Source organism: Oryctolagus cuniculus, chromosome 14, assembly GCF_964237555.1.
Source record: "Oryctolagus cuniculus chromosome 14, mOryCun1.1, whole genome shotgun sequence".
In the NCBI taxonomy this organism is placed as follows: domain Eukaryota; kingdom Metazoa; phylum Chordata; class Mammalia; order Lagomorpha; family Leporidae; genus Oryctolagus; species Oryctolagus cuniculus.
The window spans coordinates 92,759,487-92,783,938 of NC_091445.1; the positions used below are offsets into that span (position 1 = coordinate 92,759,487).

The following is a 24,452-nucleotide window of genomic DNA, read 5'->3' on the forward strand; positions in this document are numbered from 1 at the left end:
CATGGACAGCAGCTTCTAGAATTTACCTCCCCCTGCTTCAGAGAGGACTACAACCTTGCTATGGTTTGAACATGATTTGGTCCCCATCCTTATGCACCAGTTTGATCCTCAATGTCTTAAGATCATGGTAACATGCAAGTGCAAACTTAATAATTCAAAAAACAGTGTTTATATGCATGGCATGTGAAAAGTAATTAGACTAGATTAGGTTATGGGGTTAGTCAGCTTTGTGTCACTATAACTAAAAAACCCAGGAGAAACTCCTTATGAAGGAAGGAGGTTTGCTGTATCTCACAGTTGGGAGGTTCACAGTCCAAGATTACACAGTCTTGGTGGTCTGGATATGGTGAGGCTGCTGGATGCAACACCTGTGCTGAGGACCACACAGAGAGCCAGGAAGCAGAGAGACAGGGAGTGTGCTCACCAGTGAGGTCTCTCCTTAGGAAGCCATCATGATTGGCATGGGGCTCTGTCCTAGCAACCCAATCACTTCCCAGAGGCCCCACCTTCAGAAACATAACTGGATCAAATCCAAACACTCTCCCCCCTTTTTTTTTTTGATGTTTTATTAACTTGTTAAGCTCAGTGTACAACAGGAGACAAGTTACATGCTATGCAGTCAGCTCATTACAGAATGTTATACACCAATATTTTACATAAGAACAATGACTTATCAGTGCCATTACAGTTGCTCCACGTAGGACTACTAATAGTCAACGTGAAGCCCAACTCTATTTTCGATGTACCTTTGGATCAGAGGACACATGGACATTGTCTCCTAATTCCTAAATTTACAGAGAAATATGTTCTCAGAGATAAGCATTATGAAATCAGTAGGAAACTAAACCAGGTTCTTCAAGCAAATGGTGATGAATTGTAGATGAAAGACTATAGTTTTTCACATTCTATAAATAGCTTCACAAATCACCTGAAAAATCAGCCTAGAGGTAAACATTAGGCACATTCTCTCCCATTCTGGAGGCCAGTCCTTCCAGAAATGACCAGAGGCGCCTACTGTTGAAGACAGCAATGGGTTCTAGACCTGCTTCTCAAGTCTTGGTTTGGGATCAGGTTTCTGGCTTGGACCAGTTGGGAGCCATTTTCTTGAGAATCTTCATTAGTCAATGTAAGCAACTCTGTGTCAGCATTATCTTCTCTTTCAGCTCTGCAATTTTTTCTGGCAGGAGTACGTTGTGAATATCCATTGTAGAAGCATCCACTATGGCTTTTGTTTTCAAGAGATAGCACACCATTTTGTCACTGAAGGCAGCCAGGGCAGTATAGGTAGAACACAGGCAGAAACCAATGGGAATCCCAAAGGATTTACACAGTAAAAGATTCTAAGAGCTGATTTTGAGAGAATCTTCAATACCCACCAGGAAGGGCTCTCCCAAAATGATGTTTTTGGTGACTCTGGAGAACACCATGGTCCCCAGGGATGGTGACAGGTCCCAGGAAAAGGGCAGGCAGTCAGTGAGCACTGCGTAGCACTGCACACACTGGATCATGGCGCATCTCTCAGGCTGTGGCCAGGAAGACGGCCATGGGCCAGCTCCCCTGCCCCTTGCCCTGTGGGACCAAGCAGCGGGGACCCCACTATCACCTGCGTGTCTCACTCCACGGAGGCTGTGAAAGGTTCACTGGTCACCTCTTTAGCACCATCATAGAAGTCACCACAGAAGCCTGTGCCTTCTTTAGTATCATTAACACTTTGGAGTTTGGGACCCAAATCATGCTCAAAGCACAGTAGTTGTTAAGGCTGAGTCCCTCTCACTGAACCTGGTGGCTTTATGAGAGACACAGACAGTGAGACTAAGACACGCTCACACCGTCCCTTGCCCTGTGGTGCTCTGCACTGCTTTGGGAGTCTGCCAGGCAGAAGACAATCACAAGATGCAGCTCTAGACCTTGTGCCTCCAGAACCACAGCCAAGACAAACCTCTTATCCATAAATTCAGAGGCTCTCAGATATTTTGTTGTTGCAATGAAAAGGTATTATTACAATCTTGTTGCACAATTGGTGTCGCACAGAGGAAAGAACCCAAGTACTCAGACCCCACCCAGTGGTAAAGATTGAGAGTCCAGAGGATTATGGGAGACCTCACTTGGGACAGAAAAGGAGCAAACAGGGAGGAGGTTATGTTTAAGCTGACTTTTCTCTTAAATTTCCATTTCATTTGAAAGGAGGAGAGAAAGCAAGAGGCAAGAAGAGACAGAGAAAGATTTTCCATCTTCTGGTTCATTCCCCAAGTGTCTAAACTGGGACTGGAATGGGCCAAAACCAGGAGCTTGGAATGCAGTCCAGGTCTCCCACATGGGTGGCAGGGACCCAAGCACTTGAGTCATCCTGTTGCCTCTCAGGGTATGCATTGGCAGGAAGCTGGAATAATTGGAATTGGAGGAAGCACCCAAAGCCAGACACCCCGATTTGGGAGGTGTGCCAGACCCCTGTGTTGGCTCTTGAAAGTGGATTCAATAAGTAGAAGGAGGAAGAAGGGTTGAGAACTCTGAGCTGCATAGTCAGTGCCTGGTGTTTTTGTTTCCTTTTTTTTTTTTTTTTAAGATTTATTTATTTATTTGAAAGGCAGAGTTATACAGAGAGAGAAGGAGAGGCAGAGAGAGAGAGAGAGATCTTCCATCTGCTAATTCACTCCTCAAATGGCCAAAACGGCTGGAGCTCTGCCTATCTGAAGCCAGGAGCTTCTTCCGGGTCTCCCATGCAGGTACTGGGGCCCAAGGACTTGGGACATCTTCTTGCTTTCCCAGGCCATAGCAGAGAGCTGGATTAGAAGTGGTGCAGCCAAGACTCAAACTGGCACCCATGTGGGATGCGGGCATTGCAGGCAGTGGCTTTACTCCTTAAGCCACAGTGCTGGCCTGCTGGTGTTTTTCTATTTGTGGGTGAATGGAAAGTAATTTGCCTGTAGACACCCAGAATGCTTTCTGCGAATTAAAATCAATATGCACTTCAGTAAACCACAATTTCCTTTAACAAAACAGTAAGTTCTTTCATAGTATGCATATGTTTTCTCATCTAACAAATGCTGGTCCCATACAATTTCATTTATATTTAACCATTTTTGACCAAAAGGGGGAGGGGCAGATTGATACAAAGGGAGCTCAGAGGGAGTGAAGTGAGGTGGCTATCTCCTGGGGAGTGGAGACCAAAAGAAAGTCTCTCAATGAAGCAGCTACTGCTCACGCTGAGTCATCACGTCAGTTAGGGGTGACCGAATGCTTTCAGACAGCACATTATGAGAAGGTGGGGAGGATGAAATTACTTCTCACACGCAATTATGCTGCAGTTAGAAGAAGTTAGAGAAGAAAGTGCTAATCAAGTCAAATTATAAATTATATCTATAGTCATTGATGACAGTAAATTCATATTTCTACTCTTGAACTGTTTACCATCAACTGTCAATTCAATTCTTCCCAATCGAGCCTCTAGAGAAGTGAAAATCATTCATAAAGTTGACAAATATTCAGTCCTTGCCAGGGAGACACCTGAGGTCTCCAATGAGAGCCACAGCGGTCCTCCCTCTTGGGTGGGCGGCTGCTGTGGGCTGGCACCCAAGGTGGGACAGTGGGTGGGGTCTCAGGCTGGTGCCCCTGGAGATTCTGAGAACAACACAACTCAACAGCAATGTCAGTAAATCTCCCAAAGGGCAATCTCATCTTAGAAGCGAGACCCTTATGCTCACACGCCATAAAGTGAGCTACAGTGTGGTGCAGAGTGGAGTTGATTCCGGTCTCACTTGCCTCTCAAGAGTCATCCACCCACAGGCAGGGAATGCCTTCCAGCCTACTGAGGGGGTGTTGCTTGAACAACCCTGTGGAGAGAGTCTGAAGACCGACTACACTCCTAAACTGACCCCAAAGCCAACAAGACGTCTGGGTAGCCAGGCCGACAGTGGCACCAGGATCTGAAATTCTTCTAAAAAGAATAAGGGCGGTTATCTGACGACATCAGCAGCCGCAGGAGGTGATGCGAGGACACCAAGAGCAGAGAGCACTGACATCAATTTGAGCAAAGGTCAGAAGGAGCAACACTGATCTCCAAGTGTCACTCCTCCAACACCAGAGACGGTGGGACGATACAGCTGTGATCAGCCAGTACATGCAGCAGACTCAAGGACTGCTCGGACATGCAGGCTGACCCTCCCTCTCCTGCTGCACTGACCACATGGGCCCTGCGACATGGGCAGCACATTCCAAACAGAAGCATTAGGAACAGTGTTTGGCTCTGTGCTGTCTGCCTCCTCTTTGGGATTGGCAGTGTCCTAACCAGGGACGCTGTGAGTCTGGGACACCACACACGGTGCAAAATGCCAGCTCACCTACACTGGACAAATTCAAGTGGAAAGCCATTACTATTCCAGCCACTCTGACTTGGGGACAATTTTTAGCACAGCATACCCTCATGATTGGGACAGATGCAACACCATACGAGTGCGTACACCAACACACGTCCTCCGTCCTTGCATGCACAAGGTTTCTGCTGCTATTCAGACTTGGTGAGATTCTCCTCACTCCTTCACTTAGGAAGCCCTTTGCAGAAAGCTGCGGCTTCCTTGTAAAAGCTCTGGAAAGCTCCTTTGTGAAGTGTGGACCCTTATCGCTCATAGCAGGTAAGACAGGCTCAGGAAGAAGACACAGCTGTGAGCACCCCACGAGGGAGGATGCTCGTGACTTTGAAGTCTGCACTGTCAGCCTCTCGGTGGTCTGCTCTGGCCCTGCCCAATGTGGGGACACTCCTGCCCTACTTCCTACTCTCTCCTGCACAGCAGACACCGGTAATCACGTCACTGGAAGATTTTCTCCAACTAAACCCTGAAGTCCTGAGAACTTCTCCATCCTTCTAGGCAGCAGAAATCACCTCCCATACAAACTGTTGCTGGGAGTCTCCATTCAAGCTTTAATTCTCACTGGATGCCAAAGCAACGAGCCCAACGTCCCCGTTCTTAAGGATGCTGGTGGCACAGTGTCACTGCGCCAGCCTCGGGAGTCTCTGTGAGAAGTATAGGAAGGAACTGATTAACGTCTGCCTGCCACACAGAGGCCAGCTCCCTTCTCCACTGCGGGCAGACGGCGCTCACTTCCCTAAGCGCTGGCAAGGCCTGGGTCTTGCCTCTAGAGGGCTGCTTGCCAGGCCTGAAAGCTCAGAGTGTGAAGTCAGAGTCATAATGAGTGGGGGAAGAGTCCCACTCCTCTGAATTTCTGCCTCAGAACTGTTGACTGGCATTTAGGATTGTTGATTAAGGGAACAGGACAATGAGTGCTCTCCTGCTGGTCCTGGGAGAGTCTGGAACTGCTCTGCCAGGGTGCAAATGATGTGTTCTTAACTCAAGGTTCTTCCTTGCCTTCACCAAGTCTCTGGGCTCCTCCCTGTACCATCCCAGTTCCAGGCAGAAGTGATCTGTCACTAAAGCCCCCCCCCCCCAACCCACCAAGCTGGGCACTGTCATTTCCCACACTTGTTAAGACCAACAGGTTGAGTGACTTCTTAAACATCACACACCCAGTAGGTGGTGCAGTTGGGATTTGAACCCACAGAGGTAGTTAGTGGTAACCGCTCTTAACCAGCTTGCTCAACTACAACCAGAAACACATAAGAAGGAACAACAGGGTTGGATTCTGTGGCACAGGGAGTTAAAGCGCCACTTGGCTTTCCTGTGCCTGCATCAGCGTTGGTGCGAGTCCCTGCTCTTCTGTTCCAGGCCAGCTTCCTGCTAATGCATCCTGGGAAGCAGCTGGTGATGTTCAAGCACTTGGGTCCCTGCCACCCATGTGGGGACCCATGGACTCCTGGCCCACCCCTGGCCGTTGTGGGCATCATCAATCAATCAATCAATCTCTGCCTTTCAAGTGCATGAAAATAAATAGAGATTAAAAAAAAAACAAAGGAGGCAGGAAACACTTTAAAGGATAAATAATGTCGTCTTAATCAGTGACAGGAGGGGAACTGTTGGTGGTGTCTCAGGGCACGGTGGAGTCTCTCTCCAGGGCCCACGACCCCCATGCACTGGAAAGGATGGGTCTTTCCTTTAGCTGTGCTCCAGGAAGAGACTTGAACCCCAAACAAGTTACTTGTGAGGAACAGCAGGGGTCACCTATGCTGCTGGCACCCCACCACAGCCTCTTGCTACCAAGCCAATTTCCGGAGCAACAGCCTGGCCATTCCACAATGCATGCAGGAGTGGAAGCATCACATTGAACTCTACAAAATACACGATGATTATTTGTCTGTTTAGATTACAAACACCCAATACACGGAACACACTGGAGTTGTACCGGGATTTCTCTGAAAAGAGTGTGAACTGAGATTTCTGAAGAGAACGTGTTGCGCTGTGCTCATGCGCACATGAACGCATCCCCAAGTAGGACACACGTTTTCTGCTGTACATGCAAACTGGAGGAGGTGGCCTGGGGAGCTGAGCCTGGGACTCTCCACGCCTAGGAGGATGTTCAAAGCTTTGCTTGTTTGTCCTGATAAATGAAGTGCTCCACCTGTCTCCAAAGACACACATCAGCAGATAGCACCCTTGAAGTAGCCCGCCTCCCCCGAGCACTCACTGTCCGTGTGACTGATCCAGTTGATTCTGAGAGGTGGACCCATAGCTTCTGCATTACAGCAACTTCTCTGAATAACCAATGAGAAAGAGGGGCTGGAGAACTGTGCTGATTCCCCCTCTGCTAACCAAGCAACGTCCTAGCTTCTTCAGATAAAAATTGAAGACTCAAGTAGTAAACCTACACAGCAAAATCATCAATGGCACAAGGTCAAAGGCTGCCACCTTTTTAGGATTTTACTCCGGAGCTCTCCTGCTGCGGGTGGCTAGATTGTCCACTGCTGACCATCTGTACCCGCATCGCCAGCACAGTCTTCAGAGAAAGCGTTCTGAGTGAGGGAAAGCGGGATACGCCTCTCCAAATGTGCGTGGCTGTTGTGTTGGACAAGTAAGATCCAGGGGACTCGCCGCCTTCCCTCCCTGTTTACATATGAGCAGACAGAGATTGACAAACCAGCTCCCTCCCCTCTTTCCCCTTCTAAATATAGGATGCAAATCCAATCTTCATCGGCTCAGATACAGTGCCTGGAGGAAGCTGAGAGCACACTGTGCTCTATTAATGTTTTCCCATATATTTTCTTTGCCATGGCTTCCCAACACTGAAGGCGGGGACTGCTTTTGTGTGCATTGTCATTTCTCTCTGTATTGCTCATTGTCAGATACACTATACAAACCAGACTCCTAAACCATTGCCTTCAGTTACTTTTCTCCATGAGATGGGCACCACTCAAATTAGTACACTTTTTATTTTTGACAGGCAGAGTGGACAGTGAGAGAGACAGAGAGAAAGGTCTTCCTTTTCCATTGGTTCACCCTCCAATGGCTGCTGCGGCTGCTGATCCGAAGCCAGGAGCCAGGTGCTTCCTCCTGGTCTCCAATGCGGGTGCAGGGCCCAAGCACTTGGGCCATCCTCCACTGCCTTCCCAGGCCACAGCAGAGAGCTGGACTGGAAGAGGAGCAACCGGGACAGAATCCGGTGCCCTGACCGGGACTAGAATCTGGTGTGCCGGCGCTGCAAGGCGGAGGATTAGCCTAGTGAGCCGTGGCGCCGGCCCAATACATTTTTTTTTGTTTGTTTTTTTTCCTCTGAGCCAAGCATGAACTTTTAAGAATTGAAGAAAAAAATCCTATTTTCTCCTCTTCATTAGTAACCAGACAAGCTGGGACTACTCCTTTTAAGTTTCACTAATAGTATCCTCTTTGGAGAAAGATGATGCTATCTGATGGCTCAAGAGAGGATGAGGTCTCCTTTTACTTATCCTGGGAGTGCAAGTTCAAGCACTCATGCAAATCATGGCTGTGAGGGCTCCTCTGTGGCTGGCGGCAGCCCCAGGGCATGGCGGAAGGCTCCCAGCCAGAATGCAGTGGGGAAGAGCTGCAGCCAGAATGAAAAATTAAGGAACAGCAGCCCTGCCAAAGTGAAAGGAAAGTGTGTCTGCTGCCAGGAAACACAAATGGAGATCAACACAGGAAGGCAAGTCAATGAGTAACAAGAAAACGCCACATTTCATCAAGAAACACACACGTATTGATCAACCGGAGGCGCTGCGTCAGCATATGTAAACTTGGGAATTCTCAACTTCGCCATGCCAAGGAAAATATTTGTCAAACAGTAAACAGATTTTTCAAGAGCATGAAATTGACATGGGTAAGGCTGATGGCTGATAAAACGCTGACTCCCAGCAGCCGTGTCTGAGGAAAACACCGTTGTTCTCACCAAGGCTGTGCCCACGCTGACGAGCTCCAGCCTGGTTTGGTTTGCGAACGTATTTCAGTCACCCACTGCAGTGAAACAAATTCACCCTGCAGTGGGTGGCTCAGAACAGCAGCGGTGGCATTTTTCTCAACGATCGTGAGGATTGAGTAGGTGTGGCCTGGGTGCTGGCTTGGCTGCAGGTCCATCATGAGTGTAACAGCTGATGGTCAACCACGCCTGGCCCCTGCTCCATGTCTGCCTGGCAGCTGGCTGGGGGATTTCACAGGGCTGGACTGGCCCCCATGATGGTGGTCTCTGGACAGCAGTCCCAGGAAAGGAGAGGGGATCTTCACAGGGCCTGGGCTACAAAACTCACACAGCTTACTTCCCCATTTTCTACGAGTCACGACAAATCACAAGCCCTCCCAGAACCAAGGAAGAAGAACGAGCTTTGTCCTGCACCTGACACAGTGTACAGGACAGATGCTTCCAACATCCTTGGCTCCAAAGACCAGGTGGAGTCTACGAGTGAGCAGTTTCCGTAGCGAGCCTGTAGGCTCAGCACATTTCCAACGCTGGGAACCCAGAAGCCCCAGTTCAGGTCCAGTCTCCACCATCATGGGTAGCAACCTGGCTTCCTATAAATGCTCCTTCCATCTAGTTCTAGCATCAGCATAGTTATCTCCTGTTCATTCTTGTGCAAATACCTGCTCCGGGCTGAACTTAAACTACACGGGACAAGACACAGAAGGACGCTCTCAGGAGAGGGAAACGAGGTGAGAATCACACCTTGCTCCATCACTATGCTCACATTTCAGCTTCTGCCTCTGCTTAGCACTTGGCAAAGGATTCTTAGAAATGCCTTCAAACAGGCGGTATAGACAATGGAAATTAAGCAGCTGTCCACAAGTACAAGGCATCACTTTCAATTTATCTTAGAATGGTTTTTAACATGGATCCATATGAATTATTTCAGCAAGTGTTCTATTAAAAAAATTCCTGGTGAATTTTTGTCAAGAAAATAAAAGTACAAAAGAAAAGAAAAAGAATAGAATTGAGGAAATTTCTTGCAATAGAAAAGCTTGAAAGAGAAGGAGAAATGAGTGAAATGACTTCATGATTTGCTCTTAAGTAATCCACTGAAATACTGACATATTCTGTCTTCTGTTCAGTGCTCTTACTAAGACAGTTTTTTGGTAGCTGATACCACACTGCACCTCTCAGAGCAAGATGTTCTTTGCATATGATATGTGATTATGACAAAGTAGAACATCTTTAAAAGAAACATCCTAAACTTGCAGTTTCACAAATGGACCACAAGCTCATGTAGCTTCAATCCCAAACCATGCAACTGCAGTGGAATACAGTTTCTGGTCTCACTCATGGGCAACTCAATACTTCAAAGCTACAGAATACAAAATCCTGTTTCAAAGTAATACGCATTTAAAAAGTGACACGAAAATATCCGTAACTTTCAAAATAATTATTGACAAAAATCATAATATTCTCACAGACACAAAAGATATACTTGTAGCTGAATGTTTTTTTATCAGCACCACTGGGTACTTAGAGCTGTCATTTTCTGACACCAATACAATACCAACGATATTAGCAACATCAGTTACCCAGCAAACTCACTGATCTCTTCCGTAATGTCAACCTGCTGACACCACCTTCCACCGTTTCATCAGCCGTATTCAGGGGCAGGGGCTCTAACTTTCTGCCTGCACACGCTCTCCTGTTGAATTTTGTGCTTGGTTTTGTTCTTACTTTTCCTGTAAGATCTGCCCTTGCCCCTTCTATTACATGGCACATAGAGAGGTCTTCCCCAGGGAGCTGCTGTGAGATCACAGGAAGTAAAGTCCGTGACGGTCCCAGAAGAGTGCTGCCTGGTGTGCAGAAACCAAGACGCGGGCGACCCCTCATGTCCAGTTTTACTTCCCACACTTTCAGTTATCTGCGGTCAGCTTCAGTCCAGGAATATTAAATGGAAAATCTCAGAATCAGTAATTCAACCATTTTAAACTGTGCACCACTGTGAGTCATGTGATGGAGTATCCTGCTATCCCACTCCATCCCATCTGGAAAATGAACCATCCCTTTATCCAGTGTACCATTGCTGTATTGGCTACCTCCCATTAGTCCCTAGGTTGCCACTTGGATTATTAACAGTCTTTCAAAGCATCATAGAGTGCTGATGTTCAAGTAACCCTTATGTAGCTGCCCAAAGCAACATCACAATGACCTGTCATTCACCTTACTTCATGTGTATTTTATCTTCTCACTTCATTACAAGAAGAATGTGCACGGTAAATAACATATATTGAGAGTCATAGCTGTATTCACATAATTCCTTTTACTGTTATCCTTATTCAGTTTTAATTAACAGCTACTGTAGTGGACTCCTTACTGTGCCTAACTTATAAATTAAACTTCATTGCCGATATAGAAAAACACAGCACCTGTAGGACTTGCTGTTCTATGCCATTTTAAACATCAGCCGAGGGTCTTGGGACACATCCATCATGTGTTCATCATGTGTTGGAACACATCTGTGATGGGTGGGGTGACTACTGCACATCAGACCTGCTGGGCACAGTTTCCTTTGACTAGTTAAAGCCCACACACATTATTCTATTCTCTGAATTAAGAACAGTCTTTGGTAGTAGTCCCATTTGTCATGTGATTTTTCTGTAACTTTTTTCACTTACATTGGTCCTGCTAGTGGGGTCCAAATTACTTCGTGGAAAGAGGGGGTAGGGAGAAGTAATGCATTTAACATTTTTTACTTATACTAAGGGAACACATTTCATGTATTTCATACACAGTGTTAAGAGCGTAATGATTCTCCTCACCCTGCCCTCTCTCCCTCCCTCATCCTTCCTTGCCTTTCTTTTATTTTTACAATGACATACTTTCAATTTACTTTATAATCTCAAGCTTAACCTGCTACTGAAAAAAGAATTCAACAGTAAATAGAAAAACCACTGTTTTGGAAAAGTATAGAAGGGTTATAACCAATAATAAGATCTCAAAATGCCAATGTTGCCCAAATGCATTACATTTTTTGTACTTCATGTAATAGTTATCACAAATCAAGGAAAACACAGGATATTTGTCTTTTGGAGACCGGCGTATTTCACTAAACATGATGGTCTCCAATCGCATTCGTTTTCTTACAAAAGACAGGATTTCATTCCTTTTTATGGCTGATTAGTATTCCATCATGTATATATACCACAATTTCTTTATCCAGTCATCAGCTGATGGACATCTGTGTTGACTCATATCTTACTATGTGAGCTGAGCTGCTATAAACATGGGGGTCCAGATAACTCTTTCATATTCTGATTTCATTTCCTGGGTAAATTCCCAGGAGTGGAATGACCAGATTACCTGGTTGAGATCTATTTTCACTGTCTTCCATATGGTTGTACTAATTCACATTCCTACCCACATTGTATTAGAGTTCCCTTTTCTCTCATATCCTTGCCAGCATTTTTTATTTTTTGATTTGTGGATGATAGACATTCTAACTGGGGTGAGACAAGATCTTGTGTGGTTTTCCTTTGCATTTCCCTGATGGCTAGTGATCCTGAGCATCTTTTCATGTGTCTATTGGCCATTTGTATTTCATCCTTTGAAAAATGCCTGTTCATATTTTTAGCTCACTTATTAAGTGGAATGATTGTTCGTTGTTGGGTTTCTTGAGCTCCTTATATACCCTGGATATTAATTCTCTGTCAGATGCATAGTTTACAAATATTTCCTTCCATTCTGTCAGCTGTCTCTTAGAACTATCTATCGACAAATTAGATACTCTAGAAAAAATGGATAGATATATGGACACATACAATTTACCAAAACTGAGTCATGAAGACATAGAAAATCTAAACAGACTAATAAGATGAAGACTGAATTAGTAATTAAGACCATCCCGACAAATAAAAGCCAAAGGCTGGATGGCTTCACTGCTGAATTCTACCAAACTTTTAAAGCACTAATCTCAGTTCTTCTTAATATTTAAAACAACTGAAAGAGAGAGAATCCTCCCAAACTTCTTCAAGACCAGCATCATCTTGATTACAAAGCCAGAAAAAGATATAAAAAGAAAGAGAACTGTAGATCACAGATTCAAAAATCCTCAACAAAATACTACTAGTGTCAAATCCAACAATACATCAGAAAAATCATTCACCCAGACCACTTATCCTTCATATGCGGGGGTGAATTAATATATGCAAATCAATAAACATGATACACACATTGCCAAATTGAAGAACAAAAACTGTCTTATTATCTCAACGGATGCAGAGAAAGCATTTTATAAAATAGATAAAAACCTTAAGCAAATGGGGTACAGAAGGAATATACCTTATCACAATCAAAACAATATATGACACACCCACAGCCAGCATCATATTGAATGGAGAAAAGTTGGAAGCATTTCCACTGAGATCCAGAACCAGATAAGGATGCTCCCTCTCATCATTACTATTCAACATAGTTCTGAAGTTTTAGCCAGAGTGATTAGACAAGAAAAAGAAATCAAAGGGATACAAATAGGAAAGGAGGAAGTCAAATTATTCCTGTTTACAAATGATATTATCCTACACATATGGGACCCAAAATATTTCATTAAGAGATTATTAAACTCAAAAGAGAGTTTGGAAAAGTTGCAGGATATAAAATCAACACAAAAAAATCAACAGCATTTGTCTATATGGGCAATGTCACAGCTGAGAAAGAACTTATAAGATCAGTATCATTCATGATAGCTAAAAAATTTTAAATACCTTGAGATAAATTTAACCAAAGTTATAAAAGTTCTCCACAATGAAAATTACAGAGCAATAAAGAAATAGAAGACACAAAGAATGAAAAAATCTTCCATGCATGGATTAATACCATCACATGTCCACACCACCCAAGCAATATACAGATTCAACGTGATCTCAATCAAAGCATCAAAGACATTCTTCTCAGATCTGGAAAAACAACCCTGAAATTCATAGAGAATCCAGAGACCCGAAATAGCTAAAGCAATCCTAAACAACAAAAATTGGAGGCATGGCAATAAGATTTCAAGATATATTACAGGTGGTTATAACCAAAACAGCATGGTGATGGCACAAGAATAGACAGAATAGACATATGGACCAACGGAACAGACCAGAAACCACGAGCAATTATTCTACCCATCTACAAACAATTAATCTTTGACAAACAAGCTAGAATCACCCCCTGGAGAAAAGACCATCTATGCAACAAATGGTGTTGGAAAAATAGGATCTTTGCATGCAGAAGTATGAAAAGACCCCTACCTTATACCCTGCATTAAAATGAACTCACAGTGGATCAGGGATATAAACCTAAGACCTGAGACCATCAAATTACCTGAGGAAAATATAGGAGAAACGCAGCAAGACACTGATATAGGCAAAACTTTGTGGATAAGATCCCAGCAGCACAGGCAATAAAGGCAAAACTAGACAAATGGGATTCTATCAAGCACCACAAAAGAAATAACACATTTTATTTACATATTCTTTGCAGTTATAGATATTTTTCTTATTTAATTATAATAATTATATTTCATTTGTTAGAACCATAGTATATAAATAAAATAGGATGCCAAATTTGGGTGTCACGTTACAACTCTAACGCAGCACTTCTCTCCCATAATACCTAACGAGAAGAAAACATTTACAGAAAGCAACAACAACAAAATCAACTATAGCCACAGCCACAACAACAAAAATGGGCATGGTCCAATTTTACAAACTTCAAAATCAGAGGCCAAGGAAAGAAATAGAAGACCCAAGAGTTTGGCACACAATAGAGGTGTGCTTCGCTCTTACACCTGCCCATACCTGCCACCCCTCCAAGCAGTGGCACTGAGCCTGCAACATCAGAGAATCCTCACTGAGACCCACAAAGCCGGAGGGAGGCAAACTCAAAGGCATTTCAGTTTCTGACTGAGGATGAGAAGAATCACTGCATGGTGGAACAGAGACTAGAATCAAACACTGAAAGGAAAGAAAGAATTTCTTGATTAGAAATGAAGGCTTCAAGACTGAGGAATCGACTGGAATCCTAGGTTTATCCTCCATGCTCCCCCACAGAAGGCTTGCACACTAGAATCATCAGAAGGAAGCCAGCCCTACATGTAAGGAAGCTGTGTCCACCCCCTCCACTTCCCTCTGCTGCAGCAAAGTGGGTGGAGATGAAATGAAATACCCAGCCTCCACCCACCCACTGCCAAACTCCAAACAAACCAGCCTCCCCACAGTGCAAAGAGAGGTGATCAATGAAACCCAGAAGTCTGGAAATCCACTGTGTTGGCTACAATCAAAGGTGCTTCTACGAGAACCAAATAAAATAGGAGTCCCTCTTCCCCCCAGCCACTACAACAACTGATACAGGGTAGGGGAGACCGCTGGCAGCCAATTCCTCTCCACAGCCAGGGTCAGCTGGAGGCAGGTGCACTGGGACCTGGATGCTAGACTTTAGGTCTTCGCTCTGCACGTGGGGATGAACCCAGGGAACAGCCCTTCTTCCCATCTCATCTTTCAGCTTTTCTGCCACTGAACAGAGAAGGTGAAAGAACAGAGTGTGGTCACGTCCCTCGATGCTGTGTTAATCAAGAGGGTAGGAAACCCAGGACACAACCCACTTCACTGGAACCATGGAATACCTTCCAAGGAACCAGAGGAACCTCTTCCAGGATGCTTTGGCCACTCTGAGGTCTGCTCTCCATGATCTCTCCCAAGACCTCTGCTTGAAAACCTGCCAGGTCCCAGCTTCCTGTGCGCCCACCTCCTGCTACTGACTTTGCTGTGGGGTCTCACTGTGAACAACGATTAGAACCAGAGCCAGTTCTGTTCCCCTGTCAGTGACACTGGGTGGAGCCTGGAGATGCTCCCGGCATCTGTGGGTAGGGGCAAGGCTGCTGCTAAGCTTCCTGAACGCACGTGGCAGTCTAAACCCCAGGAAGTGTCTGCTCCAAAGGTCCCCGGTGCTGAAGTGGGGAAGTGGGCTGCAGCATTGCCTGTCCCGCACGCGGCATACTTTTAAATTCAAAACATTGCATTCTGCTTGAACACATAGAGGAGTAACTTGGTCAATACAACTACTACTTAATCTGATCATTACATCTGTGGTGTGCCCATTACTCTGCAGAGGTTTGGAATGTGAGAATCATGTGATTCAGGTTAAAGAGGCATTGTTATGACCCTGGGAGGAACAGAGAGCCTGTACTCTGCCAGTGCACAGCATGTACCAGCAACTCCTTCCACAGAGGGCTAAGGAGGACACAGTTTAGGCTTTGAGCTTCATACCACCTCTCTGCCCAGATTCCTCAACTCCATCATAGTAAAAATGCAATGATGTGGTGTGCTATGGTGCCAGAGCTAATGCCATAGTCAGCATGCAATGATCATGTATGTCATGGTGCCACAGCCAGTGCCTCAGTCAACATGCAATGATCATGTGTCACAGTGCCACAGCCAGTGCCTCAGTCAACATGCAATGATCACGTGTGTCATGGTGCCACAGCCAGTGCCTCAGTCAACATGCAATGATCATGTGTCACAGTGCCACAGCCAGTGCCTCAGTCAACACGCAATAATGTGTGTCATAGTGCCACAGCCAGTGCCTCAGTCAACATGCAATGATCACGTGTGTCATGGTGCCACAGCCAATGCCTTAGTCAACATGCAATGATGTGTGTCATAGTGACATAGTGCCTCAGTCAACATGTAATGATCATGTGTGTCACGGTGTCACAGCCAGTGCCTCAGTCAACATGTAATGATCCTGTGTGTCATAGTGCCACAGTCAGTGCCTCAGTCAGCATGCAATGATCATGTGTGTCATAATAGCCATAACATAGATCTTCATGGAAAATAATACAGGAAGCCTTCAAAAAGTTCATGGGAAACGGAATGAAGTTTACTCGGATGCAGAAAACTTTGGAAGCCCATGCACAGCTTTAACAATGCACATTTCCATGAACCCCTTGTAACTTCCGACATTTCATCGCATTCTCAGTGGGGGACCAACGACCAGTGATCAGAGCCGGGGCACTGAAGACAGCCAGTCTGGTTGGGAATCCCAGCTCCACCACCTGCTCATGTCTCGACGGCACTGAGGTACGCAGCCGCCTGCCCAGACTGGGACCTGGGTGGCTGGCTTCCACCACGGGAGCACCCAGCAGCAGGATTCAGGCTGTGGGTGGGGCAGCGAGATCACCACCCTCAAGCCAGAAACCAAAACTGCACATCTGAGTCTGGCCACTCCTTTGAATGCGACCTCAAGTCCCTTTCCAACCTTTCTGAGGTTTCATTTTCTCCAACTAAAAGTACAGGAGCTGAACTGAACAGTCTCAGTGTACTTCTCTTGCAAGAAGGCTGGTGCATCAGGACTTCTGTAACATTTATTTTTAGATAAAGCAAAAAAAAAAAAGTCCATTTGAATGTAACTGCAAACAAAAGTGTCTCATGTCTCCTCGCAATAGCTCATTCTCCAGCAGTCAGCATTCAGAACACATGTTGCTTGATTTACAGTGGCAACCTGCAATTTGTGTGAGAAAGACTTAATTTAGAAGAATGCACGTGTCATTTTTTTCTCATAACCAAGCAAGAGTTACAATTAGTTTGATTCATATGCTGTCACGGATGTCTCCGCCACGCGCACTGGGAATAATACAAAGTTTTGGAGGCAGTTCTTGGATCGAGAGAACTATTTCTCAGTGGTGTAATTAATACTAAACAGAAACCCTCCTCCTTGTCCTACCCCGCGCATCATCCCCTTTGAGTGGATCATTAAGTAGGAAAACCACCAAATTCATCCACTGCTCTGGCACCATTCCACTTTTGGGAAATTACCAAGATAAGAAATTGTGAAATGCACCAAACAGCTGACAAAATAAAAATGCCTCACATTTTTTCCCCATTATCATAGGCATCTTAACATATGGGCAGAGATATTCAATATTATTCTGTCAAAAACCAGTTGAATTAAATGTTTTCTGCAGTTTGAAATACAAAATAAGGAGCTGCAGGACTGGGCTTCAGATGAGAAAGCGCCTACCGTGAAAAATGACTGATCAGAGTCTTCGTGCTCGCTTTACTGTGGTTGCACAATTCCTCCCTGGCTTCTTGTTTATCTGTATTACTCGAAAGTTAAATCATCACAATCCTATTAAGGATTGATTTCATCAAGAAGAAAGCAAGCCTTACCTACAGACTAAATCTTAGGTTAGTATACGGGATTCAGGGTAGTGGAGATGGGACGAATGGAGTTCATTTTAAACATGTGTACACATCTACTGTGCTGTTGCATGCTCTAAGTATAGAAAGTGAGTTTTTGTTTTCTATCATAACATTAAATAAAAGCAGAACAGTGTAGGTCTTTGATAAAGCCATTCAAGTCCATGCATATTTTGTCACAAAAGTAAAAATGAGAAATTTTAAAATGATGGTCAAATATATTCCATATAATATGCACCCTATAAATGTTGAGAGGATGAATGCTAGTCTGGGATACCTATTGGTGCCTTCTGCGTGGGTTTTTGCAGCCTCAAATGCTGGATAAACACAGAACAAGCACCGGGGAAGAGGCAGGGTGACAGCCAAAGCTCCCCCAGCACCCTGCCCCTGCCTGGTCTTACGGGAGTCAGAGTCTGCACGGCCAATGTTCACGTTAACTGTGTAGTGTTTTTCATATGCTAGAGAGGGAAGGAAAATAAGTACATTCAAAATCAGAGCACTGAGTCAGCAGGAAAATGTTGTTAGCAACAACTCATTCCTTGAGTGGTGAGGCGACAGGCATTGAGTTCTGAGCTTGTGTGCATTTCCTGTTTACTGTCATACAAAGTGCATGTGTTGGGAGAGGTCATTATGCCCATTAACAGTTGAGGAACACAACACAAGCTCACGTGGCCTGGGGACACAGAGCCTTGGTATCCTAAAGCCAACCCCTAAACGGCCTTGCCTGTTGCTACTCCGGCCTCCTCACCGAACCACACAGCGTCTTCCCTTCCAATTGCAAAGGCCGAACCTGTTGCTCCTCAACTTTTTTTTTTTTTATTTTTTTGACAGGCAGAGTGGACAGTGAGAGAGAGAGACAGAGGGAAAGGTCTTCCTTTGCTGTTGGTTCACCCTCCAATGGCCGCCGCGGCCAGCGTGCTGCCGCCGGCGCACTGCGCTGATCGGATGGCAGGAGCCAGGTACTTCTCCTGGTCTCCCATGGGGTGCAGGGCCCAAGCACTTGGGCCATCCTCCACGGCACTCCCTGGCCACTGCAGAGAGCTGGCCTGGAAGAGGGGCAACCGGGACAGAATCCGGTGCCCCGACCGGGACTAGAACCCAGTGTGCGGGCGCCGCTAGGCGGAGGATTAGCCTAGTGAGCTGCGGCGCTGGCCACTCCTCAACTTTAAACCCCTCCGTAGCTCCTGCTGTCAGCAATGGTGGCTTTCAAACTTGTTTGGTCAGAATTGATGTACTGTGAGAAAGATCGTTGCATATACGCATTTACAACAAAAAACAGCGATGTAGCTAGAATACCCGATTTCCCCCCAAAGCTACCCCTACCCTTTTTTATTACATGAAATGCACTGAATTTTCTAGTCTCATCTTTTCCTTGAAAGTGCAAACTACAATCTACAGAGTTGACTTCATGACCAACCAGTGCCACATGAACTGGAAAGCACCCATCTAAATTCCTTGGCCTGGGCCTCCATGGGCCCTGGGATGCACTCTCTCTCCCATTCTGCTCCCAACGGCCCTGACCTCCACCACACCACTCGGAATTGCAGTTTCTTGGGGAGTTCTCCCGAGCCTGCGCAGGAGTGCACACTCTTCCTTCTGACTCGCTGATCCATCTGGAACTCTTACTCACACACTTGGGGACAGCCTTTCAGCCTCTGCCTTCTCACCACCCTTTCATGCATCTGGGTATTTGTTGCAAGGGGCACACACATTTGCTATGCTTTCCTTGTCTCATTCTTCTGTTAGAATCTGGGCTTGACTCATCCGTACCATTTGGTTTCCCAGCATCTACATTATTTATTCCTTTGCCTTTTTCTGCATTTATTTCTGTCCTTTCCATTTAATTTTTTTAAGTATCAGTGGTGAAGGTCACAGGACCTACTGTGCCCTACCACTGTACCTACAGTATCCACTTGCTCTGAGTACAGCAAGAGTCTGACACATTTAAGCATTGAACAATGTGTTAGGAAAAGAGTGAACTCGAGATGGACACCAAGTTACTTTGAAATCTATAAAGACTGGAGCCTAGGTAATATTTCAGAATTACTGCAGACTGAACAAGATAAGCAGCACCATCTCACCTCTCATCACATCACATCTTTAGGGGAGAATTTCAGAGCACTTTGCTTTCTACCAGTGAGAAGCTGACCCCAGATGACTGGGGAATAAATGACAAGGAAACTGACTGAGAATCTTCTCAGCTATAACACAACACAATGTCATATTCTTTTATTTTTAAAGATTTTATTTATTTATTTGAGAAGTAGAGTTACAGACAGAGAAGGAGAGACAGAAAGGTTCACTTCCCAAATAGCCCAACAGCTGGAGCTAGGCTGGGTCTCCCACATGGGTGCAAGGGCCCATGGAATTGGGCCATCTGCCACTGCTTTCCCAGGTGCACTAGCAGAAGTGGAGTAGCTGGGGCTTGAACCAGTGCCCACATAGGATTCTGACACTGCAGGTGGCAGCTTCACCTGCTATGCCACAGTGCCACCTCCTATAGTTTGTTTTTCATTCCCCCAATTTGTAGTGATTTCTCTAGTATTCCTGTGTACCAGCAGTCAGGGTTATCAAGCAAAACGGAAACAACAGGATGGTTCCATGTGTACCTATCTCTGTATCTGAAAGAATTTATTTTTAAAACTGGCACATGTGATTGGAGGAGCTGGCAAGTTAAAATTCTGCAGGGCACTGTGGCAGGTGGAAGCCTAGGGAAGAGATGATGTTGCTGTCCGGGGGTAGAATTCCTTCTTTCGCAAGGACCTGAGTCTTCTCTTAAGACCTTCTGCTGAGTGGGTGTGGCCACCAACAGTATGGAGCATCATCTGCTCTATTCAAACCTTATTACTTTAAAAGTTAACTTTATCTTAAAACAAACCTTCACAGAAACATCATAGACTAGTGCTTGACCAAATATCCAAGGATCATGGCCTACCAATGCTGAGGCATTAATTTCATCCTGTCATGATTATAGACAGATTAAAGAAACATATACGTGCTATAAAAAGTATTTAACGATATCTCAAGAATTTTTCACTGAAGCCGTGTGTGTAGAAACCTGGAAGGGAAAAGCGCTTCATTCTTCCTGTGTGGTTTTCTAGGAAAGTAACACGTTCATTGGAAAAACGGCGTAGACAGGTAGGCAGCAGCACAGAAGTGAGCACAAGTGTGAGGAAGTCACATGGAGTCATCGTGAAATCATATGTACTGAACATGTCCCATGTGGACTCCATGGACACGGGGAATATCTGCATAGCTTTGATAGACTGCGAGAGGTTAAGAAATGATCTGGGGGCCAGTGTAGCAGGTAAAGCTGCCACCTGCAGCGCTGGCATCCCATATGGGTTCCGGTTCGATTCCTGGTTCTCCATACCCAATCCAGTTCCCTGCTAATGTGCCTGGGAATGCCTCAGAAGATGATCCAAGTGCTTGGGCCCCTGCATCCACAGGGGAGACCCAGAAGAAGCTCCAGGCTCCTGGTTTCAGATTGGCCCAGCTCCGGCTGTTACGGCCATCTGGGGAGTGAACCAGCAGATGGAAGACCTCTCTCTGTCTCTGCCTCTGTTTCTGCCTCTCTGTAACTCTGCCTTTTAAATAAATAACTCCCTCTTTTTTTTTTTTAATGATATGACTTCCAATTTCCTTTATACCTATGGAATACTTTAGTTTTAATTCATCTACATGAAGGCAATGAAAAGGTTGTACGTTTTATGTCATAGAAGGTAATAATATATGCATTATTACATATCTAAGATGGCTTTCCCATTTTGCTACCCTCATCAGGACAGTAGGAGTTCATTCCAACTTATCAAGACAATGACTTCTTCGCTCTTAAACATGACTCTGGCATGTTATCTTGTTATTTCAGAAGAGAATATTATTGTGCCAACGTACAAATGAAAGTCAACGGATCGATCACACATTGTATCCTGAGAATCAGCTGACAAAGAAGAAGCATCTTTTGTGATTTGGAAGTAGATGAGCTGTCAACAAGGATACTGGTCACCCCTGTTCTGAGTCTGACAGTAGATTGTGAAGTCCGTCCTAACACTTCGTCTACATGCAGAAGCCAGAAGCCAGACCACGGAGCACAGCGCTGGTGCTCCCCAGCCCTGTCAATCATCCCTCAGCAGGGAAACACGAATGCCTGGGAGTCGCTGTAGTGGGCCTCTCCCCTCTGACAGCTCATGAAAAGTTAGTTGGTCCACATGCCCTGAATGGTTCTTTCATTCCTCATTTTCTGGCATCACTTTTCTGTCTTCTTCCATTCAGGGAGTGTGGGCCATTCAGAACCAGTTAGCCATGTCCTCCAGACATCATCCACAGCTGTGTGATCTTGGACTTCACATACGGGAATTTGGATGTCGTCCTCAGCAACGTAAGGAAAGCTTCCCCCACCCTGATGTTTTCATTGACTCTACAGAAAACATAGAACATTCCTGGCAGAGTACAGGCAGTAAATAAATGCTGGTTCCCTCCTCACTGATGGTATAGAACATGGCCTCTTCAGCATGTAGGAAGAACACAGGCATACAGTGAGGTAGTTCTTTGAAAAAGTGCTAAGATTTTTAGCAAAAGAATTCAAGCAAAAGGCAAATCTAAATAGACCTGGGAAAGACATCTCAAGGTGTAATATTCAACCAAGTAGATTGTCAGGACTCAACAGACAGCAGCAGATACAAGGCTGGGCAGCAAGTGATGCACACGAAAACAACAGGAGAAGGAAACAGGAAGTCATCTCCCCAACTCTGTCCAAGGGAGAAGCCAGGCAGGCCCAGGACCACAAATGTCCAGAGGATGATTTGCCTTCATCACTACAGAGGAGACAGTTGGACCTAGGGAACCCTGGAGACCCCAGTCATGACTGCAACCCTCATCTCCACTTGTTCCGATTCCTGCTTGTGGAGCACAGCTACAAACACAACTAGTCTCCAACAGGCACAGTGTGAAGCCGTCTGTGAACGGGAGTAGCTTCCTTAGGTGACAGTGGGACGTCTTGAGGTCAGGTCACAAATGCATTTGATGCATTTGTCTCCTCTCCGTGAGCCTGGCGTATGTGAGTCTGCTCACAAGGGAAGACTATGTGTTCAGGGCACTGACGAATTATGTTACCAAGACTCCAAAGAGAAAGGTTAACCTGGCTGGGCTGCAAGAGCTGCCCACCATACGGGAAGCCGTCTTGTTGAACTTCCAGGTGGAGAGGCAGGGCATGTAGGGGTCACCTGTGATCAACTGCTGATGGCGAGCCAACATGGAGCGTCTCACTTTAATTCCCAAAAAGAAAGTCTCTCCTGGCCATCTCTCTTTGAAAAATGAAAGTCTTATTCAAAAACAGAAATAGTTTACAACTAAAGTAAATTTTTAAAAATGAGTTTCAATTCAGCAGTTGGGGGAAAAAAAAACCTTCATGGTTCCAAGATTGAACAATTTGTGGCAATGTTCTCGGGGCTATTTTCTCCCATCTTTTGCTATTAAGTGTTTTTATTAGAAAGCTTTATGAAGAGATCCTTCTGAAATGCTCATATAACCTTAATTTTGAAGGTTTCCATAAACAGTACCAGTGTTACCTTGAAAAACCGTTTCCAACTTATAAATAAAGCTTCGGTGTGTTCAACCTGGAAGCTTCCAGCTTGAGCTCAGGGGGGTGGCCAGGCTATTTTAGGTGCTACAGACCCCAGAGGGGCCTCCCCACAGAGGCACACAGAAACCACCGCCCAGCGCAACTTGCTGAGTTGCCTTAAATGTTCCGCAACCCACGCAATTCCGGTTTAAAGAATTCCCAAATAGCACTGAGCACACAGAGTCCTTCCAATAGAGAATTCGGGATCTGCAGTACTCCATGTAGGGTGTACCCAGCATCAAATGTTTGTCTTCGAGTTTAGGACCTCTCTTGCCAAAATCCTGACCCAAGCCGATGGGTACGACCACAAACAGTTCCTCCACTGGTCCCACAGAGCGCCTCATCCACGGAGGGCTGCAGCTGGTCTTGCAGAAGAGCCAGAATTCAAGGATCAAGATTATTAACGTGGCCAGACCCGAGGAAACCATCGTAACTTGTCTCCCCTGATATGGGATTCCTGTTGGCCCCTAAGGCACCCCATACGGGTACTGGCTTGAGTGCTGGCTGCTCCACTTCGGATCCAGTTCCTTGCTAATACACCTGGGAAAGCAGCAGAAATGGCCCAAGTACCTGGGCCCCTGTACCCACCTGGGAGACCTGGATGGAATTCCAAGCTCTTGGCTTTGGCCTGGTTTAGCCTTGACTATTGTGGCCATTTGGGGAGTGAATCAGCAGATGGACTCTGTGTGTGTGTGTGTGTGTGTGTGTGTATCTGTCTGCCTCTCCTTCCCTCTATATATCTCTGCCTTTCAAATAAATAAGTATTTTTAAGAAATCCACAGTACTGAGTTCTCTTTATGGCCACTGAGGTTGGAGGCTCCAGAGTGAGTTGGTGAAGTGAGCAGGATGCTGAATCCAGAGAGTATCCCCCGGGCCATGGGCTGACTCATGCTGGCACTCAGTGGGGACAGTACCCAGTTCCTCTAGGGAAGCACTTTTCATTGGCTCATGTACGCTTTATGTGGAAGATCCAGGCAAGGGTGTATAGCAGTTCTTTCTCTCCTCCATCTTTTGTGTGTGGCTAAATCTGAGTCAGCCTAGAAGGGATGCACATAACTGTGTCCACCATGGTCATTTCCTGGATGCTTCTTACGAGAAATATTAAGAATTCCGACACTGATACAAAAACCAAGAAGCAAACAGATCGGAATACTTCCAGTCTCTTCCTCTTGCAGATCACTGGGCTTCTCGGGGCTCTGGTATCTACATAACCCAATCCCTCCAGCTAACACAGTAGAGAATTCTGGTCAGCTGTGGCTGCTCCTCGCACTGGGTCTGTGCCCATGTGCAGTCGG

The 24,452-nt window shown here is 45.6% G+C and overlaps 1 protein-coding gene and 1 pseudogene across 2 annotated transcripts in view; both read right to left on the reverse strand.

Moving 5' to 3' along the window:
- The window catches only part of ADCY2 (adenylate cyclase 2), a 410,822-nt gene that overhangs the window by 119,951 nt on the left and 266,419 nt on the right, over window positions 1-24,452 (reverse strand). The window lies entirely within an intron of this gene.
- Window positions 947-23,585, reverse strand: LOC138845246 (protein Mis18-beta pseudogene; annotated as a pseudogene).